This window comes from Mchenga conophoros, linkage group LG10 (genome assembly GCF_057382185.1).
Source record: "Mchenga conophoros isolate Kocher_MC1m ecotype Shallow Benthic linkage group LG10, M_conophoros_male_GT1.1, whole genome shotgun sequence".
Classification (NCBI taxonomy): Eukaryota; Metazoa; Chordata; class Actinopteri; order Cichliformes; family Cichlidae; genus Mchenga; species Mchenga conophoros.
This window is the reverse complement of record NC_140535.1, coordinates 33544668-33570599: the sequence shown is the minus strand read 5'-3', so window position 1 is coordinate 33570599 and position 25932 is coordinate 33544668. Positions and strand designations below refer to the sequence as shown.

The following is a 25932-nucleotide window of genomic DNA, read 5'->3' as shown; positions in this document are numbered from 1 at the left end:
TTCTGGGAGAAGCACTCCAGTTTCAGAGGCAAAGGGAGGTCACGATAAGCACTGGTGTAGTGCAAATTTTCCATATTTTGTTCTCTCTCTGTGAAGCTAATAATATTTTTGGCACTGCCTTTTGGTGGGTGTAGCTTCTGCACACTTCACTTTATGAGCCTGTTTGTTGTAGTTACTCATGTGCATTCATATTCTTTTCCCTTTTATTTTGGATTGAAACATCACAGCTGCCCAAGTTTCAGCGACTCGAGACCGAGAGGGGAGCGTGCGCGCGCAAGACTCACCATGTGAGTTCAAGAGCGAGCGATTTACAGAATGCAAATTCCTCTCCTCCACTTTAATGTTCTGTGGCCTGACAGCGAGGGAGGAAAAAGCCTCACAAAGCTTCTCCTACAAAGCTCCACTTTCTTTTCGCCCCTCGTCCTCCCTCTTCTCGCAGCCACACTGATCCCATTCTCTTTGCCTGCTTGTTTGTGGTGAGACTGATTTTGTAGGTTGGGGGAATACTTCATGCTTTGATGTTACATCCAGGAGCTTCACAGTACTGCGCCTTTGATAAGAAAATGCAAGGTGCTTTTATTATTAAAAGAGGTTAAAAATCCTTTTATATGCCCATGAAGAAGGTTAAGCTCCAAATACATCCGCACTCCAAATTCACATTTGTAAGCCTGGTAATTTCTACATTTCTCATTCTGATATCTATCTATATATATATATATATATATATTTGTCTTTTCCCCTTTAATTCTCACATAAGCCACGGCGAGAACGCAGCCACCCTCTCTTAGAAGCGCTGCCTAGAAAGAAAAGAATAATAGCGATCATTGTCTAACAGGCAAGACAAGTCCAGAATCTTAAGTGGGCAGCTGGGATGAAGGCTGCAGAAAGCAGGGGAACCTCACTATTGTCCCTTGGCTGCTGCCGGAGCTCCACTTGATGATGTATTAATCAATAAATAAAATGGGAAATCCCTAATAGGCTTGTGGTGAGGAGAGGAGGAACACAGTGAAGCTCCGTCTAATAATGAAGATGCAGCGTAGGCAAAGCCGCAGGGGAGGCGAGGATCTCATACACAGACAGATTGTTAAAGAAGAGTTTAAAAGAGGCGATGGTGGAGATACCGGAGCGATAGATGGAGTCGGTACATGCTGCAGAGCTGATGTGGAAGCAGAGAAGAAGATGAAGTCTTTCAGATAAATGTCAGTGGGCGGAGCTGAAGTCTGAGTCCAAAAAAGGATGAAAGCATATGAAGCCAATTTTCAGCTAGACTAGATTATTCATCATGTCTAAGATGGCATCAAATCCTCTTGAAAAGTGTTGTTGGTAAATTTTCATAGTTGTGTAGAAAATACACACTTTTCAGGAGACTTGAACTTCTTGCGGATTCACACTCGGCACGCTGGCAGCAGTTTATAAAATTATTCCTCTCATCACCTCCCTCTGAGTGCATGTGAAGGACCAGTGTAGTAATTATTCTCGACTTTAACGGCTCACGCACTCCTTCGGCTTCTTTCAGACGAAGCGTGGGAGGAAGTGCGCATAGGCAGGAGGACATGAGCCCTGTACGCTGCCCTTTTACCTCTGTCTTAATATATCAGAAACACAACATTTCAGCCTGTAGACATTCAATAGGCAAACCTTCATCAGGAGTGTGCAGGAGTCTTTTATGTTGGTCAGTCACAGGAGCTCGTTCAGTGAGAGACTGAGATTACCGAAAAGCACCACTGAACGACACAGGAAATCATTCCTGCCTGTGGCCATCTCCCTGTACAACGCATCCACTTAACACACTGTTTGCTGCTACAACTACACATGTTTCTTTTCCAAATATTTATTTATAAGTGACTTATGTATGTATGTATGTATATGTATATATTGTACTATTCTTAGTTAGCGTATTGTCTGTCTTGTCTTAATGTTGGTTTAAAATGGAGCACTGTAACAAAAAATAATTTCCCCCAGGGATCAATAAAGTATTCTGATTCTGATTCTGATTCTGATTTTACGTGTAATTACTCAAATTCACTGGGCTCATCTATGTTAGCTTGTTTGGACTCTTGAAATTGAGATCTCGAGGTTTTTATCCTGATATAATGAAACTGTGTTACTTGATCCAGTTCAAGACACTAGAACCTGGGTCTGGAAAGCACGACAACAAGCTCTCTATAGCTACAGCAGTGTTTTTATCGGAGCATACCGTGAAAAGTTCAACTACTCAAAGCCAGATTAGTCAGGAACAAAGCGTGCCAGAGTGACGAGGGTGAAGGTGGAAGCCATTTGTGGAAGAAACATGTGAAAAGACCTGCTTATGTGTAGTCACAGCTAATACGCTTTAGTAGGCACAGTGCTGCCGGAGAGCACTGGAGGATAAACTAAATGATCAATAATGTCATAACTGAATTTAGTTTTCTGTTATTTGATTGAAAACATCAATTCCAAGAGGCTGATAGCGAAACCAAAGTTGAAGGGCCACAAACTGCAGTTCCCTTAGATGCCACAAGGGGCTCGCTCCAAAAGGGAGCAAAAAACTGGCAAAAATCTTTGCAGATTCCTCCTTCATAACAGGAGCACAGACTCTCTGCCATGTTCGTGCTATCAGTGCTTTCACAAGGAAACTACAATAATGCAGCGTAAACTCCAATAATCAGACAAACCTCGAACAGGCACTTGGTGTTTGTGGGAAGGAAAAACTCCCTTTTAACAGGAAGAAACCTCCAGCAGAACTGGGCTCAGGGAGAGGCGGGGCCATCTACTGCAACTGGTTGGGGGTGAGGGGAAGGAGACAAGACAAAGACACGGTGTGGAAGAGAGCCAGAGATTAATAATAACTAATGATTAAATGCAGAGAGGTGCATAAGCACCAAGTGAGTGAAGAAGAACCCCAGCACCCTAACCTACTGCAGCTTGTGCTTCAGTTGACATGCCAGTATTTTATTTGCCTGTAACTTTGAACTAATTAGCCTATATGTATGCACAAAGTAGTTCATGAATGCGGTTTGTTAACCAGGTTCAACAGTGTTTGCTGATGACATAGCACTCATTCTTCTGGCTTTAAGAAACATGGCAGCAGCAGTCAAACTGCTACCACGCTCACTGCATCCATGCTTCATGTTGTCTAAGGTCCATTTGTGCACTGAGTAAATAAAGGAAAGCATTTCACCTCAAAAGTTGTGAGCAAAGGGTAAATGGACTGGTAGGTAGGTTGTGCATTACTGCTCCGACTGAGCAATCGAAGCACTTAAGGTAGCTGCTGGTACAGAAAAACACTTGACTGTTGCCGATGCGTTACACAACCATAAAAAAAGCAACAAAACAGCCGTGTGTTTGTGTGTGCTGATCGCCCCGTCGTGACACGAGACATACTGTTATGGAACATTTCACATTATACTCACCTAAAACCGGCTCTAAAGAAAACGGATGTACAGGACAGAGTCAAACTGGAACAAACTGTCACTGTTTTAAGGTTAAAATGAAAAGTTCTTAAAAGCAAAATAAAAACTTTTTGCTCTGACGTCTGCGAGGACTGATGATATGGTATTAGGTATTTTTATGCATCTGTCACATACACTGTAGACTTTATCTGTTTTGAATTGCTTGCAGTTTGTTTCCTGGCATATGTGTCTCTGTAATTTACTGCAGGATGATATTTGAACGTTTTGTACTGTTTTCCAGTGTGGACCCCAGGAAGAGTGGTTGTTGCTGTGGTAACAACTAATGAATAAATAAAGAGTGAAAGAAATGAAACAATGAAACAAAAACATCTTTGACATAACTGAACACATGAATAACTATGTGTGGGAATAGTTTAGATGCTCTAACAACACATAAAATGAATGATTTTAGATATATTTGTCGAGATAGGAAGAACAGATAAATGACAAATGTAGTTGAAGTCAGGTACCTTTGATTCAGGCACATGCAGGATCATTTCATTTCTGGGTTAAAGCAGACAGCACTGTTTGATGTTACATAACTGCTTTGATCAGAAATCACAGCACAGTTTATATTTTGGAACCAGTTTCTGTATTTTTTTTAGCATCTGTCTGAATCTATCGATCAACTCTTTAGCAACAAGAATCCCAGTTTAACCAGTACCTCCCGAGTTCACAAATCTCTCCAAAGGGAACCTATTCTGCTCATTTCCAACTCAATATTTTTTATTCTTGCACTCTACTCAAGTTGTTTTGCATGATTCACAGTCCAAACACAATTTGTATTTAACTTGCTGGGCCTTGGTGCAAGCCAGCAGTTTGACCAAAAGCTGTTTTTGCCCCTTGTAAACAGTAGGTTTAAACAGCCTGTACTCACAGCCACCTGCTACCAGAGCTGCATGTCTGCGATGAGCATATTAGCATTATCCCCCATCAGAAACTTCATACAGGTACAAGTCTAGACAAAGGTGATAAACTGAGTGTTTAGATGGGACTGTAGCCCGGTGATGCTCCATCAGGACAAGCAAGACACCTAAAAATAGACAAAAATTAAAACGTGCAGAAGTGAAATGTGCCATAAAACTTCTTGCCTGTTTGTATCCTTTATATCGCTGCCATCTTGTGGCTGCAATGGACTATAGTTGCTGGAAGACGTGCTTGGCTTGGATCCCACTGGAAACTGTAGTGTGTCTCCATTTCACTGATGTGTCCATCTGTTAACAAAGACTTTTGTGGACAAACCTTCAGCCTTCAAAGGAAGCCTGATGGGAATTTAGCGAGAGGCAATGACTCTGCTTTTGCTGCTCTGAGATCAGCTACAAGCCATCCTGAGTGTGGAAACGTATCTACCAGTGATAGATGAGTTTTCTGATACTTATCACTTTGGCCAACATGTGTGATGTGGAGACGATGGAGTTCAATGAGAAAAAGTTTTCAATAACTCTTTTAGCACATTAGCAAGGAAAGCCTTGACGACGGAGAGAGATGATGTCATATCCTGTCTAAAGAATCTCAGCCAGCACTTTCACTTGGTTGGTTGGTGCGAAGTTGAATCAGCTGTTTTGCCATTACACATTTTTCATTCAAAGTTTAATCCTGCTGTAAACATTGACAGTTAAACATATCACACACCACTCAAGCCTTTAATTAAATCTGTGATTTAATATTAATATTACCGCTTTAAAGGTCAAGATGTATGCTTGTTTTCCCAAACTCATTAACAGCAGCTTTTTAGAGATAAGTGGTCCTATGAGGACAGCTGCTACAAAAATACCTGAAATGAGCTCAGCTTTCAGCAGTAATGATGAATGGGAGATCATCCCGGTGGTGGTTACACCCAGAGTCATTACATGAGTCTTTCCCATCACAGGGGCCAACAGGTTACAGCTCAACCATCGTGTGCTCACCTGAGGCAAGGTTTGAGTGCGGTTTAAAATCCCAGGGAAGGAATCTGTTCATGAAATAGTTTCATGTGTACTGAAATGTCTTCATGATGTTTTACTGTGTCTTTTGCTTCTAAAATATCCATCATCAACTAATAAATTTTTTGGTAACATTTTTGTAAGAATTTTAACTGTTTAACAATACAAATAACAATGGTTTACAATGCTTGAGCTACTAAGGAGTGCAGACGAGTGAAAATGTCCATGTGGAGCGCAGAAAGCACTTGTGCACAGCACTGCTGCAGAAGCTTCTGGCCCATAGGAGCCATGTTTACTATGGGTCCCCACCACTGAAACATTCTCTGCATAACAAAAAAAAGAAAGAAAAGCCTTTTGCACTGCCCAACATTGCTGCACATAAACTGCAGAACTTCCCCACATCCCCCCTGCAAGTTTTCCCCTCGCAGTGTGGCTCAGTCAGCGGCTGCTTAGCTAAAAACCCTGTGCTCCAGGCTCCACCTTTTTCATGTTTAATTCATCCAATTAGATTACTCCTGCCTCCGAGAAACATCTGAATAACAAATAAACCAATCTGTGTGTTCAGTTCCTTTTCCTGTCACTTCATAAATTCTCCTCTGTGTATATGGATGAGAGAACGGCCTCGCCGACGTGTTTGTGCGAGCTCAGACGAGAGGCCATGTCACGCGCTGCTCTCAGCCTTCTTGTCCATCGTTCACGCGTCTATCAAGTTTCGCCGAAATCTCTGTCCGTGTGTCCGTCCAGATTCATCTCTGTACATTGTTCCCATAGCGATACATAATGAAGGCTGTTTTTCATCATGTTTTTATGTGACTCGCTCTGCACCGTACAGCAGAGTGTCTGGATCGTTCCCAGCCTCTTTCTGTCTGCGTCTGAAAACCCGCAATTATGAGCCCAGGCTGGCCCAGCGACGGGGTTTTTAGAGTCGGTCTAAATGGCTGGATATGGATTGTGTCACAGATGTCATCATGAATAAATACAGCTATTTATTTCAAACTCCAATCAGACTGCACGCTCAATTGTTTACTCTTTTGTTTTCCTCCTCCAGCTGTGAGTCTGATTGTTATTTCTGCTTCATATCCACCTTTAGCAGTTTAGAGATTCCTCAAAAAGACAATCCTTGCTCAGGATTCCTGTGGCTGAGCATCCATAATCAAAGGAATGTTATGTGAAAATTGACTAAACATCATAAACATCTCTTGTTGGGCCTTTAGTTTTACTATTTGATTTTATATGAGCCGGATTCCAAAGAGGTAGTTTATTTCAAGCTAAATCCATATTTCCATTTGGGATGAAAATCATTACCTCATATTCCTCGCTCCATATATTTCATGGTTCTAAACCAATTATTTTTATAAACAAAGCAGGACCTGAGTCCTGCAATAAAAGACTTCTCAAGCTCACAATTGATTGTTTTGTGAATGCAGAGGTGCACAGAGTTGATATCTGGCTTTCACTTCCCACAATAGCACAACAAGCTCCTCATAGCAGAGAACCAGGAGTGATGATAGTAACTGTGCTACTTAAAGGATGGAAAAATGATTTACAGTCATATTAATGATAACTAATGACAACAGACCACTGATGACAGTCGGTGGTTAAAGCAGCGTACGAGCTGCCAAAAAAGATGGATTTTAAGACCCCACGCTGTATATGTTCACAGATTTGCTGGGAGAAACAGCAGTTAGTCACTGTTGTTCAAAACAAGAAAACAAAAACAGCCGTAATGACACGCTGTATAAAATGATTACCATGCTGCACTAAATAAGACTTGAAATTAGCAACTAAGCTTAAAGACTCGGAAGTCAGAAATCAAAGTGCAGGGCTGTTTTTCATAGAATTCTATGCAAACTGCTTTTGCGACCTTAGACAGTATAAAAGATGGAGCCGCTGTTACATCATCCACTTCTTTAGTCAGTGTGACCCAAAATGAGTGACTGAGCCATAAACGCAGCATCAGAGCTGCTCTGTAGAACTAGACGTCATTTTGCAACCACAGCTATCGAAATTTAGACACTTCTTCATCCAGTTCTTTTTTCCAGCTGGGTAGCTACACCAACCAGAGCCGCCCCCTGCTGGCCCTTTGAATTAATGCAGGTTAATGGTAACCCTTTACGTACAGTCTAGCGCAGGGATGTTAAACTCATTTTACTTTGAGGGTCACATACAACGCAATGTGATCTCAGGTGGGTCGGACACGTGAAAGTCTCCTTCCTGTGAGTTTAAAGACGTTTATTGAGACTTTTATTCTCTGAGGCATCTTAGTATAAGACAAATAAGTGCAATTTCAGCAGAGCATCGCAGTTTTTCTATGTTATAAAAGAAATGCTCCTGTAGTAAATGATAGAAATTCATCAGCACGACTCTTTGGGCTTAAATTGTGAGAAATAAACGGGTAAAATTACAGAAAAAACTCTGATATCTCTTTGCTGTAATTATAAAGCCGAAAGTTTGTGAATTCACAGAAAATACCTTTTTGCTGTGGACTCATTTAAAAGAAACAAAAAAAAAAACAGGCTTTTCAACATCAGATGAAAAAAGATGAAAAAAAAAGATTTTTTTCTGTCATTTAATGCTGTAGTAGGAACCATGTGTGGAGATCTTTATCAGAAGGAATCATTAATTCCTATTTGGATCAGCTCGACGTGACTCAGCTCAAGTCGTTTACCATTACAATGGAGTACAACCTAATGTGGGCGGGGTCGTTATAGTAATGCAGCCGAATGTCTGGTGATGCTATTTGTATGCAATGTGAGCGCCACAACAAGCGAGGACGTCATTGCGATTGTATACCTGCTGCCTTTTGTCAGACTCGGGGACCACAGTCTTGTTTTTTGTGAAGCCTTTTCCTTTGATGCTGAGTTTCAAAAATGGTGGTTTTGATTTTTGAGAAGGAGATGCTCTCAGGAGTCATCGAGTGATGCCACTAACTAGCCAATCGGTGAGATGAAGACTGATGACATCACATTTTCGGATTGCCTCTGGTACTAAAAAAATACCTGGCACCAGGTACTATCACCTAATGGAAAAGCCTAAAACCCCATTGCCAGAGTTTTAATCTTACAGTAAAACGGAGTTATCTTGAACTCTTGACAACTCTCGATTAAGTAATCCTGACTTAAAATTCGAACTTGTGTGTCTATTTCTATCATGTGAGGCTTTCCTTTGGCCAGCTTTGTGCTGTGCACCATAAAAACTGTATACAGTATTTCATCAGTACTTGACCTATGACTCTATTATTAAAAGCGTACAGTATATATACATCTTCCCCTGCTTGAGTTTCACGGTGGTCTGCTGTGTTCCTCTCCTTTCTAGCGTTTCTCTCTGCCAGGAGGCACATCTTTTTCTATCTGACGAGCTGAACTCACAGAAATCACCGAGAGCGATGTGAAATCACAAGCAATCAAAGAAACTGCCACTCACCACCAGAAGATTTCAAACATATACACGCTAGTCACATTCCAGCTCTGTCATCTGCCTTCAACTTTGTCCAACGCCGTTATTTTTTTCTTCAAAAGTTACAGTTGTAGTCATTTATATGGCTTAGAGGGGGATTTCTGCTATCATAGCTTGACAGAAACCACTCTTATCTATTCTAGCGAAAACGCTGCTTTGTGGGGCAAAAAACAGGCGGCCGTGGTGCTGTTTGCAGGGCTGCGACAGTCAAGTTTCTGCACATGCATTTTTAATGAGTTACGATGGCCTTTCTGCTGGATGTGCTATTTAAGCAGAAATGCACAGTAATCATAATAAGGGTAATGCCATGAGCGTCCCACGGAGCAGCCGTACTGATACCGAGCCATGCTGACGAGACATGATTGTTTAACCCTGGGATGAAGACATCTCTGTGTATTTGTGTAATTTTGAAAATCACGATGAGCTGGGGACCAATTTAAAAAAAATCAAATGTGAGCTTAATGTAAATATGAGGCTATCATTTCATTAAATAAACTTTAGCAGAAAAGCTGCGATCATCGCAGAAGCATTTTCAAGCTGTGGATTCTGTGTCACTGATTTTCAGGCTAAAGACAGAAGGAAACCATCTAAAGGTTAAGGCTGGGGGGACATGAATGACATTTTGCAGTGAAATTGAGTTCAAAGTCTTTGGTACTGGTGCTTTAATTTAAGAGCAGGAAAGTGTAGCCTCACTGGAGTTCTTACAACACGGGCCTCTGCTCCTGGAGGCCAAGCCATCAGACTTTAGCTGAGGGGCCATCGACCTTTACTTATGAAACCCAGGCTGATTAAGGTGGAGCTTTGAATTCTAGTCTCTGATAGTATTAGGCTATACTTTTAGGCTAAACTTTTACTTTTTGTTTTTAATTCACTTAATGTTTGAGCCCCTTCTTACCTGTCTGAGCTCCTCTCTGTTTATGCTCCAGGAAAAACCATGAGGTTTAGCTCAAAATTAATGCTATCCATCCTGCGGTCTAATCTCAAATCTCGTGGTGATAGAGCCTTCTCTTCGGCAGGTCCCAGACTTTGAATAGTCTTCCCCTAAATATTAGATCTGCACAAACACTTGATCAATTTAAATCCCTTCTAAAGACACATTTTTATGCCCGGCTTTTAACACACTATGACCCAAACATTTTGGTCTTATTTAACAGTCTTAGTTATTGTTTTGATTCTTTTATTGTCTCGTCATTGTTTTATGTTGTTATTATTGTTTTACATTGTTTCTTTTTAATGGCATTTTTAGATTATCTTTGTGCAGCATCGTCTGTCTGGAAATGTGCTATATAAATAAATTTGACCTTGACCTATACACATTCAGGTAGCACTCAAAGCTCAGTAAACACTGGGACACTTTCCAGATTTAAGCAACAAAAGGATGAAGACCCGACTCTTTGAACTTGGCATTTAGAGCCCTCAAAGATTTTTATTTCTTAAACACTCTGACTGAACTTCTTTCAACTTCAATTTTAAAAATTTAGACCCAGCTTTATTTTTTTGTTACTACTGGCAAATTCTGAGGTTAAAAAATAAATGGAGCTAAAACTGCTGTTGCATCAATGTGCTCTTGAGGCTGGCTCCAAAAATGACCCAACTGATTTCCCTGTTATAATACTCAGCTTTAACTGTTTTGGTATCAATATCTAACTTTCTCTTCATTACAATCATATCAGTTTATTTAAAAAAATAAAATAAAATTCACCTATTAAAATTCTATTAACACGTTAAATTTGCATTATTTGGAGCGTGAGCACTTTGAATTGCAGGCGTGTGCTGACACTGACGGCTGTATTTGCGAGCTTTCTGCTAAATTTCACCTTTTCTACTTGAATCCCCAAAAGTTGATTCTGTTCATCTGGACGTAGCGTTTTGTGGGAGAAACGTTTCATCATCATCCAGGTGACGTCTTCAGTCTCAGCTGACTGCAGGTTTCCTCAAACCTGCAGTCAGCTAATAATGACTGAAACCAGCCCAGTGAAGGAACAATGGGCTGGGAGGTCAGTTCCTTCATCATAATTATGCAAATTCTCATGACCATTGATCAACAACCGCTGATCAATGGCCATGAGTACCATTCACAGTGAGTTGGGGAATGGCTGCAATCACAACATTGTAAGATGGTGAAAGATGTACCCTTAGGCCCCACCCCCCTCAATTCAGAGATGGTCTTTCCCTTTTCAAATGGCCTCCTTGGCTCCGCCCTCAAACCAGCATTCCTCCCTGTCCAAGATGTGCACATCCTCATCATTGAAAGAGTGTCCACGGGCCTGTAGGTGTGAATAGACGGCAGAGTCCTGGCCTGACGAGGTGGCTCTTCTTGTTGTGCCATCCGCTTTGCAAAGGTTGTTTGGTTTACCCGCAGTCAGCTGAGACAGAATCAAACTTTGGGGATTTACCTGGGCACGCATCAAGATGTTTTCTACTTGAACTTAGAGCTCAGTCACACACATGTAGAGCCTGGTCTGTGCTGCAGGAGCAAAATGTATTGTTCGATCAGTTTGCAGGAGGATGCTGAAGATGCTGTCGCTAGGTAAAATTAGCTGCAGAGAGGGTTTGATTTGTACGGCTGGTATTAGGTTGCCATTGTTGCCCTGATTTTGCATGGAATGTGCTGACTCGTCTGTAAACAACTGCCATTTGCTCTTAGATAGGGTTGGGTATCGACTTCGATTTCTATAATTGATTTGATTCAATTTTGATTCAGACAGAACTTTTATAATTCTGATCATTTATCAATACATATCCATATATCCATGTATAAAAACAACGATGACACTTAGACTTCCTCAGAGGTGTAAGCATCACAGCAGATGCCTTTGTGTCAAAGTAACTGAGGCTAAAACAAATAAAAACATGAAGGAGATTTTTTTTTACAGCAGATATAACTTTAAAAATATTCTGCAGTAGAACAAAAACGGAAGAAAACCATGAATCAACGTATGAACATTACCTGAAGCTGCTGAAGTGAAGCAGAACAAAGTTACAGAGGTTTTATTAGAGACACAACTAAGTGTTTTGCAACTTGGTATCATTTTAAAAAGTTTAGATTTCTTCTGTATTGAACAGCAGAAATGAGGCTTTCTTGTCGGAGGTCATTTTTTGGAAAAAACAAAAACAAAAACAGCAGCCGACAGCGCTGTAAACAACAGATAATGCAGAGAACAGATTTGAAATGGAAAACTGGTGTTGAAGGACACGGAAAGAAAGAGCTGTGCATGAAGTGTGATTTTATTGTGGTGGAAGCAAAACAGCAAAAGTAAGAGAAAACTCATGATGATGTTTCTCAAACGTGAAGCGTAGTTTGGATCCTCGTTGGCTGCTGGTTCAGTGAATTTTGGTCTGAGTGACAAAACCTGCAGCATCAGAATCTGTGAGATGTTGGCCTTGTGTGAACGATCCGCAATTTGTGTTTACATCTTTGTGCTGAATCCGTGTCGCTGTTCTCGTTCGCTGTTTTAGCTGTTTGGTGGTCGTTGAAATTGTTTTGTGAGCTTTAACCTGCGATTCTGGCAAAATACATTTATATTTAAAAGTTGATTCAGGATTTAATGACTCAATATCACGGTCCTCAGACGAAAATTGATTTGAATTGGGAAATCAAATTTTTAAACCCACCCCTACTCTTAGAGCATTAGTGAAACTTGTGTAAAAAGTTGTGCTGAATAGCTCAGCACATTTCAAAAGTCACAACTTTTACTTACTTTACTTTTAAGGAGAATTGTTTCCATTTCCAGTCAACGTTGCACATTTTACAGTTTCACTGGTACTTAGTGAGTAATTTGCAAGTCTTTGCACAGTCAGGTTCGCCAGTTTTATATTAGTATCGTTTTATATTTATCAAGCCAACATCAGACTAAAATCAAGGGTTCAGTAGCATTCTCAATGCAGTAAGTAATTCAAAGAGCTAAATGTACACAGCCCATAACAAAGTTAATTAAACGCGCTTCAGCGCACGGCCCTCGTGAGCTGACTAACCTGTACAGACAGCTCTCGCCTGCTTTGCCCTATGGTGCCTCAGAGTTTGATAGCCTGGGGAAGTTTTGACATCCGGGAGTCAAGAGAAGAGATTAGAATTAAGCGAGACAAGGTACATAGAGAGAAGCCCAGCAGGTTAATGATCACTGTGCCACGGCAGGCTCCAGCCATCTGGTTAGCTTGTAATAGAAGCTGTTTCTGGTCAACAAAGATGAAGCTTTAACGGTGGTAGGATGTAATTCGATGGCACGGTGGCCAAGAAGTGGAAATCTGGGAGAAGGTGCTTATTAAGGTGTGAGGTACAGTGCAGCACAGGCTTCCAGATAATTAAGATATGAGCTACAGGTGACAGTGATGCTAACAAGGATAGAGGCATCGTTGCCTCTTAGTGAGCAGAGTCTGTCAGTATGACAGACAGCTACTCTCCACAGTGTGACCTTATGCTGATCAAGACTCCACGTGTGAGAAAACTGCACATTCTGAAAAACAAAGTTCACCTCTGGATGTCACAGAGCGCTAAAAATGACCAAGAACAGACTCTCTGACAGCTCCTTTGAATCCAGTCCAGATGCTTTTTCCTGTTAATGTCGACCACAAGCTTGGATCTAAGCATTATATGACACGTGCAGGCTGTTCACCCCCTTTTGTCCTTTATGTTTTCTGTATTTAATCATCAGCAGTAAAGTGTAACAGGTGATTAAACTTTTACAGGACTGTCTTAAATTTCAAAACAACTCACCTTGATTTCATTTGCCTGTTGAGTTGTCAACAAGTGGTCCAGCAGTGACCATATGAGCTTTCAGTGTCCCTAGTTTACCACCATCTTTAATAAAGAAACATACTGAAGCAACTGAAACAAGGTTATTGGAGAAAGAGTAGATAGACCCTAAAGGAAAAGGCTTTTTAGAAATGGAAACCAAAATACAGCTTATAAAAAGGCGAGTATTAACCTAAGTAGCTTTTTCGAATTGACCAAAAGAACAAAGCACCACTCTATTTTCAGGTGACGCCAACAAACACTCGAAAAAGACGGACTTTTACTTCGTCTTCACAGGTGATGTTTGTAAGACATAAAATATTGAGTCAACCTCTCTCTAAAAGCAAAACATGTAAAAAAGTCTGCTTTGAGTGCATTGATGAAACTCATCCAATTTGACCCTTGTGCTAATTTTTACTCTTTTATTTTCCTTCTAGTCACATGATTCATATTTAAAAATCGTCCTTATTTATCGTAAACTGTGCCTACATGCAGAGCCTAAGTTCATCCACTGAAATAGGGAGTTCTCGATCCTGCCTATAGACATGCTTTTTTCTCATTGGATGCCCCTCACCTGGCTGATGCTGACAGAACCAGGTGCTTGTGGGAACACCTGCTTCACTCGCTCTACAAAAACAAATCTACTGACTTCCTAAAGAGCTTTCCTTTACAGCAGAAAAAAAAGCCAACACACCGAGGGTATTCCGGGTTTCCTGAGGCACAGGGATACCAGTTTAACCAGTTACTCTTCAGTTTCCAGGATGGAGAACAACAAAAACCTACAAAGGTCCACTTCAGGACACAATCACGTGACCTTCCTCAAGAAGAATTGTTTGAATTCCGTCTGGGAGCACTTTTCGTCTTTGCGCCTCAGTTTAGGTTGGTATTGCCTTCTTGCCAGGATTTGTTAGGTAGGGAAGATAAAAGCATAAATCACAGTTTGGCTTAAAAGACAAACATTATGCTTCATACTTTTCAATGTTGAGCTCCTGGGTTTACGTACATATTGAAAGATTATGCAAAAAGTGGTACTCAGTGCTTTATGATGTGAAGTGTCAGTCTGTGAGTTGGGAGTGAGACTAGCTTAAAACCATTTTTGGCTATCTTATAAAGCCTTTACATTAGTCCTAAGTAAACACTGAAGGCAGATGGAGATGGATGTTGGGGCATATCTGCTTTATCTCACTTTGCTCAGGTTTGTTGCTAAGGAAATGCCCTCTTGTTGACTTCAACCAGATACAACAGTAGACGAAACTGTGGGAGCAGCAGCCTGAAGCCTGATGTTTGGCTTACAGGGATTACTTCTACATACAGTAATGTCCAAAAGTCTTGAGCCAGCACTAATTTCCTGCTGTTTTGCTTTCCTGTAATTTATTCAAGTGGTCTTAAGCAATGGGGATCGCTCAAGAAAACTTAAAAAATCCCTGTTGCATCATGGTTTTCTAATTTTTTCAGTCCTGGTCTTGGACCAGACCATTTTCAGAGGAATGCTCTACTGTTTGTTAAACCATTCGACACTGACCTATGAGTCATGAGTCTAACTTGAGGAATGAACCAGTGTTGTTACTAATGTCTTTTTTTTCTACCAGCCTGTCATTATTTGCTCTCCTTTCTTCAGCTGAATCTATGAAAATGCCATAGATTTATATGAATCATAGATGGGCCTCACCAGAGCCCAGACACTGACAATACTGAAAAAGTGTGACATAACTTTGACAGAGACAAAGAAGAGCTTTAGATGTCCTTCAATAATTCTGGAGAACTATTCCTGCTTAACCCTTTAAGACCTACCATAGAACCAAGTCCGCCAGAGCTTATATTATATTTTTACATGTTGTGGAGCCATTTTTGGGAGCATTTCAAGTTGCTATACATCAATACAACCATTATGGCCCAAATTTTAATAATTTGTCTGCATTAAGTGCATAGTAATTACATACATTGCAAAAAAGTGCAATAAACTACAAAAAAATGTAAAATCGTTTTTGTTTTATTAACATATATTTCTAGTTAGAGAAATTTAAGAGGCTTATCCCTCAAAACTGTAAATACAAGAAAGTTGCACAAACGAGTTTCCCACCACAGGAAATTTATTTTAAGTGTCTTCATAGTTTTATTTTTGAAATACACCAATTTTATATACTGCAGGAAAAACGAAAATAAATATTATAATGCAAATTTGCAAAAAAGCAGCATATGCATCAAAATAAACTATTTCCAGCAGTGCAATATGAAGCATCCCAGAAATGACACAGAAAGTCATAAAGTCAAACATAACTTTTAAAAACACCAGTATAGGCTCATGAGGCCCTGATGGTAAAAAACTACATTTCCGCAAAATGACGTAACTTCTGGTTTCGGGCAGGACAGGGCGGACATGCGATAGTTCGCGCTGATGGTCGTAGGAAGTGTTACAAACAGCTGATCGGATCGGCAAAGCGTGTTTCTGAAATATTATGTTTTTGTTGCTGCAAGTGCTTTTTATGCAGTTTTTGCAAAGCCATATGTGGAAGGAAACCGTGACCTAGGACAAACTGATGGTATAAGATGTAAGTACAACTCCTCCGGTTTCATACGCAAAAAGAATTATTGCGCTAGCTGGTGTGGTTGCAGTGCTGCCGGGATTTAAAAATAGTCACGCAAAACAGAGCGTGCCCGCTCCGACCGGCTTTAAAGGGTTAAAGAAATCTAAAGAAGGTTAAAGATGCTGAGGAATAAAGGTGGTCACAACAAATATTGACTTTCAAAACTGTACAAACTCTGTAAACTATGTATAAAAAGATACTAAAGAAAAACAAAGTAGGTGCCCCTTAAATGAACATTATGGATGTCCAACTATTTTTGCATTCAAAAGGAGATCTGAAAGTCGCAGTTGAAAGCACAACATCAGTCCATCTCATCCTGCTACATTCACTGAATTTCTCCTTCTCACACACCACCCTCATCTTCCCAGTTGCCCCCATCCAGACAGCAGGGAAACATATTGCTCCTATTATACGCTGGCCTTTGGTTTTCCATAGAAAGCAGTGATTGTGTTTCCGCTGGAGTGCGGCGATGTAGATGATGGTTTTGGCAGGCAGCAGACGGGGCTGCTCTGATGAGCTAACACTCTGACGGAGGAGAATGGGACAGGAAGAGGCATGAAAAATGGTGCAGTGTTTAGCGTCGCTTGGCACCGATGCCGTGGGTTCACTGAGTCAGAAACGAAGAGACCGTCTTTGTGGGGTGTGACTGTCACTGCTGGATGACAGATTGCATTCTAGGGCCTCTGAGAGAAGCGCAGAGGATGAGATAATGGTTATGAAATAAAAGTCTCCCAAACTGTGAAAACAGACAAAATACAGCAGCATAAACTGCCAGTTTTAGGTGAACTATTTAGCAATACAACAAAAACCGTATGCAGGAAATGTCATCACCAAGCAGCAGCACATTCACACCATCAAAACTCCTTATTGTGTTTCAACAGCTGTATCGATCTGTTAGCATTTTTTGGCACCAAACACCACTGCTTGGCACTTCAGGAAACAAGCTGACAATCCGGCTTTAAGAAGTCAATAAACTGGTTTCCAAAAGGGTTGAATCAGTGCTCCCTCTCTAAGATTGGGATTACAGTAGTGTTGGATTAGTATAGGGAGTTACTAGACTTAGCAGTAGTTTTGATTCATCACAAGGTTATTTGTGTCTCATTAGATAAAAAATGTACTAATCTGAAGTCAAACCTCATCAGGTCATGAGGTCCTGTCCCTCGTAGCCTGCATGTTGTTTGGAGTCCTGTGGATTTGAGACTGTACCCCCATACAGGTTATGACACTGTCCAACCACATTAGCCTAATATCACCAGAAAATTACTGTAGGAAATCCGCCAGGACTCTGAGTGCTCACGTCTATATTAGACACTAATTAGACTTCCACAAGAGTGTAGCACAGGCACAAAAGAAGTTTACTTTAAAACTTGTTGTGCAATGTTCCAGTGTTTGTATTTTCCCCCTTTGCCTTTATTAAAAAATATTTTGGTTATTGGCAATTAGATGAACTTATTGTAATAGTAGCTCTGAAGAAGTCGAATGCAGATCTCAGGGTGGAAAACAAAGTGGACATTACAGGGTTACAAGTATCTACAAGCTACAAATAAATGTAGTTAAAAGCCCAATAAGTGTATTTTTCTCTGATCTCTGTCTTTCTCACTATTATAAAGGTTGAGTTCGATAAGTCTTGCTCCAGACCATAATTACACCATAATTTATGATCAAGGTGTCTAATTAGGGTATGACTGTGCATGTTTACAGCTAATACAGAACATGTTTGCATCAGATTAGACTAAGGGATGGCCTGTTATGTCTCATTAGTGAACTGCAAAATAAACTGCGACACATTATTCTGACTAGCATGCTACCAAACCCAGAGTGGCTTTTATGCATGAAACAAACAACATTATCATTCATTTGAAATCTTGTGTTTGTCCACTCAATAAAGGTTCATTGTCTTTGGTTTATTCTCCAATGACCCCTGAGACAAATGTCTGGCTATTTAGAGGCAAAATAAATGTTCCACTTTCTATTCCCAGGTATTCAGTTTATCTAACTGTTGGTGTTGGAAGGCGGCTTGCTTACACTGGATTTATCGGAGTGTTTTCCCCCAGGAAACAAACGCTCGGTGCACGAAAAACAAGTTCGAGTGAACATACAGTAAATGTGCTGTAAGCGCTAACAGAGACTATAAAGCTGCAAGAACTGGCAGGCTGGTCGTAATTTCACTTTTATTTTATATCATTTGTTCTACTATTAATATACAAATATACATATTAGTCAACAAATTCAAAGAATAAAATGAGTATACTCTTCAAGCAAAGTAAGTCAATAGAGACTGAGTGAGTGGGGTATGTAGGCAACAAGCGAACAGCGATGGCAGCAAGATGCAACACGAGCAGAAGACAACTGTGATGCTCCAGGCCATTTTCTTTGGGGTCCTGACTTTTATGCAAATGTAACTTAGACAGGGTTGTGAAAAAGTACAAGATTCCTTCTTGATTTCAAATTTTTTGCATGTTTTTTACTCAGTTGCCTGTTTCAGATTATGCAACAAATCTTAATATTAGACAAAGATAACCTGGGGAAATACAAAGTGTAGTTTTAATTATGATTTCATTCATTAAGGGAAACAAAAGCAGTGTGGAAAAGTAATTGTCCACAAGGACTCATCCAGGTCATGAATTAACTGTGATTAAACGTATTATTTGGAGAGCTGAGTTCAATTTTGCTAGCCAGACCCAGAAGTAGGCTAAAAGCTCAATCCACCATCTAAAGATATTCAAGAACAGATGATTAACAAAAATGCCACTAACATCTCAGTCTGGAAGGGCTACAAAGACATTTTTAAGGCTTTGGGACTCCAGTGAACCACAGTGAGATCGTTATCTACACATGGAGAAAACTTGGAACTGGTGTGAACCTTCCCAGGAGAGGCTGTTCTACCGAAATACTCAAAGAGTGCATTGACGACTCATGCAGGAGATCGTAAAAGAACCAGAACAACATCTAAAGAACTGCAGGCCTCACTTAGGTCAGTTAGGTCAGAGTTCATGATCCAACGATAAGAAAGAGACGGGACAAAAATGCAGAGCATAAAGAACACAAAGGCTCGTCTCACATTTGTCAAAAAACATCTTGATGATCCCCAAGATGCAGATGTCTGGACTAAAATCCAGTGGAGCTGCTTTTGCATGACCTTAAATTAAAGGAATTCTGAAAAGAAGAGTCGGCAAAGTTCCTACGCAGCAATGTGAAAGACGCTTGGTTGCAGTTTCCTGCTGGACTGTTATTAGCTTTACGGGTAAATTACATTTTCACCAAGTGTGTTTGGGGACCTAAAGAATCTGCAGCAAATGTTTTGGATCCTGATTCTACAAAAACACATTTAAAGGCCTGTGGAGTCCCCACCTCAAAGGGTCAGAATGAGGACAGGGGGAATCTGTCCTATTCCAGCCTGCTGGTTTTACTGTTGGGGCCGGTTTTGCATTTCACTTTTTTCTCCACTTTTCTCATTCATCTTGGCTTGATAAATAAGGGTCACAATTCTTCAGCACAGCTTAGGTCATGAGCATGAGAAAAGGCTTTTAATCATGTGCAACATGCATACCAAGTGTGTTCCAGCCAAGGGCAACCAATAAAGAAAGCACTTACAAAGTGACCGGCGGAACTTCTCAATCTGAAAGCTCCTGCCAGACTAAACAAACAGCAGCCGCCTGCAACTACCAGAATATTGTGACTTTGAGGAACCTTTGCATAAAGCAAAGTGACACTAACAATTGTCACGGTTCGTCTAAACGAGGGGGGAAAAGGGTTGGAAAGACAGGTAGGAACATGTGGAAAAAGCACGAAATTCGAATCTGACTCGACTGCAGAAATCCACTTATCTGGCTGCTGTCTGGTTACATTCAAAGCTGAAAGCTGAAGGCATTTGAAATGTTTCTGTGATTTTGTGGAGAAAATGCAACAAGACACTGAAAGCTTCAACAGCAAGGGCAAGAAGATGCACACAGGAGCGTGAGGAATCTGCTGTTAGCTTGACTGTCATTTTTCTTCCTGAGCATTTTGCCCTTGGCTAGATTTTCCACAAATTTCCTCATTACAAAACACAATGTTCCGCAGCAGAGCCACGCACTGCCAGACTAGTGCCAACAGGAAACGGTTGTTAAACAGCAGGAAAAACATTTATTGTTCTAATTTCTTTGAGCTACATTAATTTTTTTCCCCCTCACAGCAACAGTCCAGGTGTGTGAAATGCAGAATGTCAGAGGGAGACCGGGGCTGCGTTTGAACCTTAGGTGTTACACGGTGAACGGTGAAGGAAACTCTGGGAAGTTGTTTAACTTTGATATTGGAGCAGAGTTTAAAAAGGAAATCAATTATTAAAATGTAATTTTCAAGCAAACGCTGCAGCCAAAAACACAAAACACAGGAGCTAAAGTTTTATAGGTTTGAGGGTCTCTTGCTCCTAGCTTTATGTTAGCATCATACCTCTGTTTGTAGAACAGGAGGCCGGCATGCATCACTGCAGGCCATGCATCCATCCGCCTGCCAATCTCCCACTCAGCTAACCCTAAGATACTTAAACTTCTTCATGTAGGGCAATAACTCATTAATAACATGCCCATGGCCTCAGACTCAAAGGTGGTGCACAAGCAATGTCTTTCAGAACTTTTAGGGTGAGTTCACAGTGAGGGTCAGTGGGTAGATTGGAGTACAGGTGATGTCCAGCTGGCAGTCGAATGGCAGCGTTTTGCAGGAAGACACTGCAGCAACAACTTGTCTGAGAACTTTAGTGATGAGTATGTTCCAAACAAATATGAGTCTCAGCTCAGTCTTCACAGTGAAATCTTAGTTTGCCTGAAAGTGAATCATTTTTAAAACATTTATGTTTTGGTGCAAAGGAAGCCTGCACACACCTGAACACGGAGCCTGTACACACATGAACACGGAGCCTGTACACACCTGAACACGGAGCCTGTACACACATGAACACGGAGCCTGTACACACATGAACACGGAGCCTGTACACACCTGAACACGGAGCCTGTACACACATGAACACGGAGCCTGCACACACCTGAACACGGAGCCTGTACACACCTGAACACGGAGCCTGTACACACATGAACACGGAGCCTGCACACACCTGAACACGGAGCCTGTACACACATGAACACGGAGCCTGCACACGCCTGAACACGGAACTCCCATCTGTCACTCGAGCCGCAGACCTCAGCACTGTGTCGTCCTCCTGCATCACTCTCAGAAACCATAAGGGTGCTAATAAAAAAGCCTGCACAAATAAAAAAGGAATACAGAACGGCGGGAAGCTGAAAAGATGTGAGTGTCAGCCAAAGCAGTGGAACCCGGGACCCTGAAACAGGGTCAATACGTTTCCACTTAACAAGCATATGGTTCCTGCCATCCTGCTGTGTGAAAGTTTGTTTTGCAGTAAAAACAGTGTTTGTGGATTAGGACGTGGTAATTAGTCATTCTTATTCAGAAATGTCAGCACAGAGAAAGAAAACATAATTAATTCAGGGTCTACCGTCACTCCCCACAATCTCGGCACTCGGCAGCTTTCCTTCCTTCAGTCATTAACCTCTTTAACCTGAGGCCGCCACTCATTTCATTTACAGGATTATAGTTTAGTTGTTACTTGGGACGACTCACGAATGCCGTTATTTGTAATATGAGTGCTACGACTGATTTTCTGAGAAACAAAAACGCTCTTATCCATTCCTGCTTCATTGTTAGCTACTTTCAATAGATACAACTGGCTACTGACAGCTGAAGACCACGAAGGAGTCCAAAACATAAAAAAAATAATTGCTTTGGCTCAGCTGTACAGAAAAATGACTTCAATTTCCACTTTGTTTTATGTTATTTTGTGCTTTTAATGAGTGATCTGTTTGTTTTGTTGGTGTTTTTTTTCTCTACCTTGTGCTGTGAGTCACGGGCACCTTGTTTCATGGTGGTATCAATGTCTTTTCATTTAGTATGTCTTTGTAAAAGCACATTTAGCAAATGCATTTCATTTTTCTTCTTTTTTTTGTATTCAGTTGATTACTTTATAACACTATTTAACCATATTTAGATTTCCAACAATCACAACTTTAATTACACACAGTCAATTTAATAAGACGCTGCATGCAATAAAGGAATTTTAAGGGATGTGTCTAAATAAAGAAAATGAATATGAAGATAACATATAACCAGCATTTTGTACATACAATACAATACAACTTTATTTATACAGCACATTTAAAAACCAACGGTATAGCAAAGTGCTTCACATAAAACAGCAGGTTAAAACATGAATAATATAAGACCATTAACAAAGTACTGAATATGCTAACAGGTCAATGGCACTAATTACACAAGAATAAAAGTGAATATCAACTCAAACTTGCTAAAAACAGACAGGTTTTAAGTAGAAGAAGATATATAGAAAGATAAAATTTGAATCGAGTATAAAATACAGGCGCTATCTAACTAGGAAAGAAAGATTAAATAAGTGAGTTTTTAAATTATGATTTAAATAATTGGATGGAGTCAGATACGCGAATAGCAATGGGAAGGTTGTTCCACAGGTTAGGTGCAGCCAGGGCAAACGCACGGTCACCTCTGGTCTCAAGCCGAGATCTAGGCTGTACCTAGAGTAATTGGTCCGATGATCTGAGGGTTCTCCCGGGGGTGTATGATCTAAGAAGTTCGGCGAGATAGCTAGGTGCTGTTTTACTTATAATTTTGAAGGTAAGGTAAAATAATTTTAAATATTTTAAATTCGATGCGGTATTTGATGGGGAGCCAGTGCAAATCAGCAAGGACAGGGGTAATAGAGGCAAACCTTCCAGTACCAGTCAGAAGGCGTGCCGCAGCATTTTGGACAAGCTGTAATCTATGGAGAAGAGTAGCATGGAGACCAAAGTAAAGGGAATTACAGTAATCTAATCTATTAAAAGGCACGAATAAGCTTTTCCAGATCCTTATGTGGTACGTAATAAGACGCAATTGGTAGAAGCTAGATTTGACTACAGAGGACACTTGTTTGTCAAATTTGAGAGAGCTGTCCAGCAGCACTCCTAGGTTACTAACAGTGTCAGAGAGAAAAGTGGCGAGGGATCCAAAGGTATCAACTGGTTGGCCCCGGGGGAAATGACTGTCAAACATCACAATTTCGGTTTTCATTTCTTTTAAGATAAGAGAGTTGCCCAAAAGCCATTCTTTGACTTCTCTCATGCACTCTAGGAAGCAGTGCAGTGACAGAGCAACATCGTCAGTTAGCTGAAAATAAAATTGTATATCATCAGCATAGCAATGAAATGACATGTTGTATTTTTCAAAGATTAAGCCTAGAGGTAGCATATAGAGTGAGAATAACATTGGGCCCAAAACAGAGCCTTGAGGCACGCCACAGAAGAAGGATGCAAAAGAGGAAGAATAGGTACCCAGAGTGACAGGATTTAAACCAGTTAAGAGCGTCACCTCTAATGCCAACTGTATGTTCTAACCTCGTTAGTAGAATATTATGGTCCACCATATCAAAGGCTGAGGACAAGTCCAGTAAGACTAAGACCGCAGAATGACCTGAATTGGCAATTAGGAGACGATCATTAAGGACTCTCAGCAGAGCTGTTTCAGGGCTATGACGTGGTTTAAAGCCAGACTGAAATTTATCACTGATGTTGTTCGCATCCAGATAGGCCTGGAGTTGCGAGAGAACTATCTTCTCCGAGATTTTGGACAGGAACGAGTTTGTGAACTACAGGCCGATTTCCAAAGTCATTATGATCGAGGCTCCTTTTTTTGAGAATAGGCTGCACTATGGCATGTTTAAAGGCTGACGGAATGCAATGAAGAATTCATTAGAGTTAAAGTACTGGGCCCAGTTCCATCAAGTAATTCCATGAAGTAATTTAAAAATTGTTCACAGAGAGCCGGATAAGACACCGTCGGCATTTCATGACAGGGATTGACCACTGAATTAAAAATTTTAAACAGCTTTCGAGGATTATGGCCATTAGTCTCAATAAAATCAAAAGAAAGCCACTTCAGCCATTTTAGCAGCGTTTTGAAACCTCAGGCGGCTGGTACGTAAGATATCAAAGGATACCTGGAGCTTATCTTTTTTCCACCTCCTCTCGGCTCGGTGACACACACGTCGTAGGGCACGTTTAGAGTCGTTTAACCAATGTCGGGAAGCGGTTCGAGGACATTTCATTTTAATAGGTGCTACAACGCCAAGGATAGAGGAGCATGTGGATAGCAAAGAATTAGCAAAGTCATCAACTGTATGAGCTATGGGACAATCAGTAATAGTGGGTGCAGAATTAAGGAACACCACAGAAAAACTAGCCACAGTTTCAGAATTAATTATGCGCATAGGGCGTCGGAGGCCCCCAGGGTGCAGTTCTGTATTGTATAAATCAACATCAAAAATAACTGGGAAATGATCAGAGATCCCAGCATTGTCAATGTTCTTAATATAAATGTCCAGGCCATATGAAAAAAAACAGATCAAGGGTATGGTCTTTAAAGTGGGTTGGTTCATTTACCCACTGAACAAGGTTAAGAGAGTCAGTTAGAGCAAGAAAGTCTTTGGCTAATGGATCATCCTTACAACAGATATGAATATTAAAATCACCAGTGATAAGAACACAGTCATATTTAAACAGAACAGATCCTAATAGATCAGCAAAGTCATGAATAAAAGCCTTGTTGTATTCGGCGGTCGTAGACCACAACACACAGAGTTTTCGAAGATTAGGCCAACTCCAGTAATTGGACTTCCAAGCTAGGTTAGGGAGGGGGGTGGGGGGGGGGGGCTGCCAAATTTTATGTTTATTTTAAAAAATCGAGGCTAAGCCACCACCTCTGAGCTGAAGATGGCACAGTCTGGGGGGAGAAGGTCCGAGAAGGAGAACGACTCACCAGGGCGAATCCAAGTCTCTGTCAGGAACCAAACGTCCAGCCCCGAGGCGAGGAAAAAGTCATTTAAAACAAAAGTCTTATTCACCAGCGACCTTACATTTAGTAGAGCCATCTGTGTCCACGGTGTGCACTACGGCCAACCCATGTTTTGGAATTTGCCTGCTTATCCATTGTCCAGTATCCTTAGCCAGATCCATCACCCGCTTGCCTGTCAGCTGCTGGTGAAGCTGTATTTCCGGGATCACTACAGAGATCAATCTCATCTTTACCTTCGCATCCCGGTGATTCTTGCCCGAGCCTGTACTGCCAGTGTGATAAGTGAGCTCTCCAACTCTCCCCATGTTTATTGCCACTTTTTACCGATTGTTTGGTATCTTCCCCTAAAACTTCGTAGATCCACCCTGCGTGCGCCGATTCCCCTTTTCCCTACGAGTTCGTGTCAGCCCCCTTCTCTGGTTTCCCTCAGTTTATTTATCACTGTACGCAATTTCCCACCCTGTGTAAATAATCCAGACACTGTAAATAAAGAGCACTTTCTGCATTCCCTGCGTTTCTGTGTGCTCTGCCATAGAGTCTGTTCGTTCAGCCTAACAGAGAGAGGACGTAGAATACCCATGCTAGCATCTGGATTAGCCATAGCCTGTGCTTTAAGGTAAGCCTTAAGACGGACACGAATGCCACTCCGTTTGCCCCGCTTCCTATAGCGTTTCTTGTACAGGGTGGGTAGGGGCAGGCAAGATATCCTGGTGGAGGAGTCCAATCATGACAGGGTGGCGTCTCCCGGAGTCCAGCATGGATCCGAACCATAGAAGTGAGAGAATCGAAGATTTAAAAGTGTTTGCCGGTCATAAGTAATTAGTACATTGCCACCTGATGACCATATTACCAAGAGAATGAAGAGTACAATGCAAAAGTCAAAAAAGAGGGGT

At 41.1% G+C, this 25932-nt stretch overlaps 1 protein-coding gene across 3 annotated transcripts in view; it reads right to left on the bottom strand.

Moving 5' to 3' along the window:
- sgcd (sarcoglycan, delta (dystrophin-associated glycoprotein)) overlaps nucleotides 1-25932 on the bottom strand; it is a 421531-nt gene that overhangs the window by 194552 nt on the left and 201047 nt on the right. Inside the window, exon 1 of one of the 3 annotated variants that reach the window (XM_085289874.1) lies at nucleotides 2655-2674. The exons of the other annotated variants lie outside the window; for them this stretch is intronic. The gene's annotated coding sequence lies outside the window, so the exon portion shown is untranslated. Of the gene's footprint in view, nucleotides 1-2654; nucleotides 2675-25932 lie in introns of those variants that run through there. 3 annotated transcript variants of the gene reach the window in all.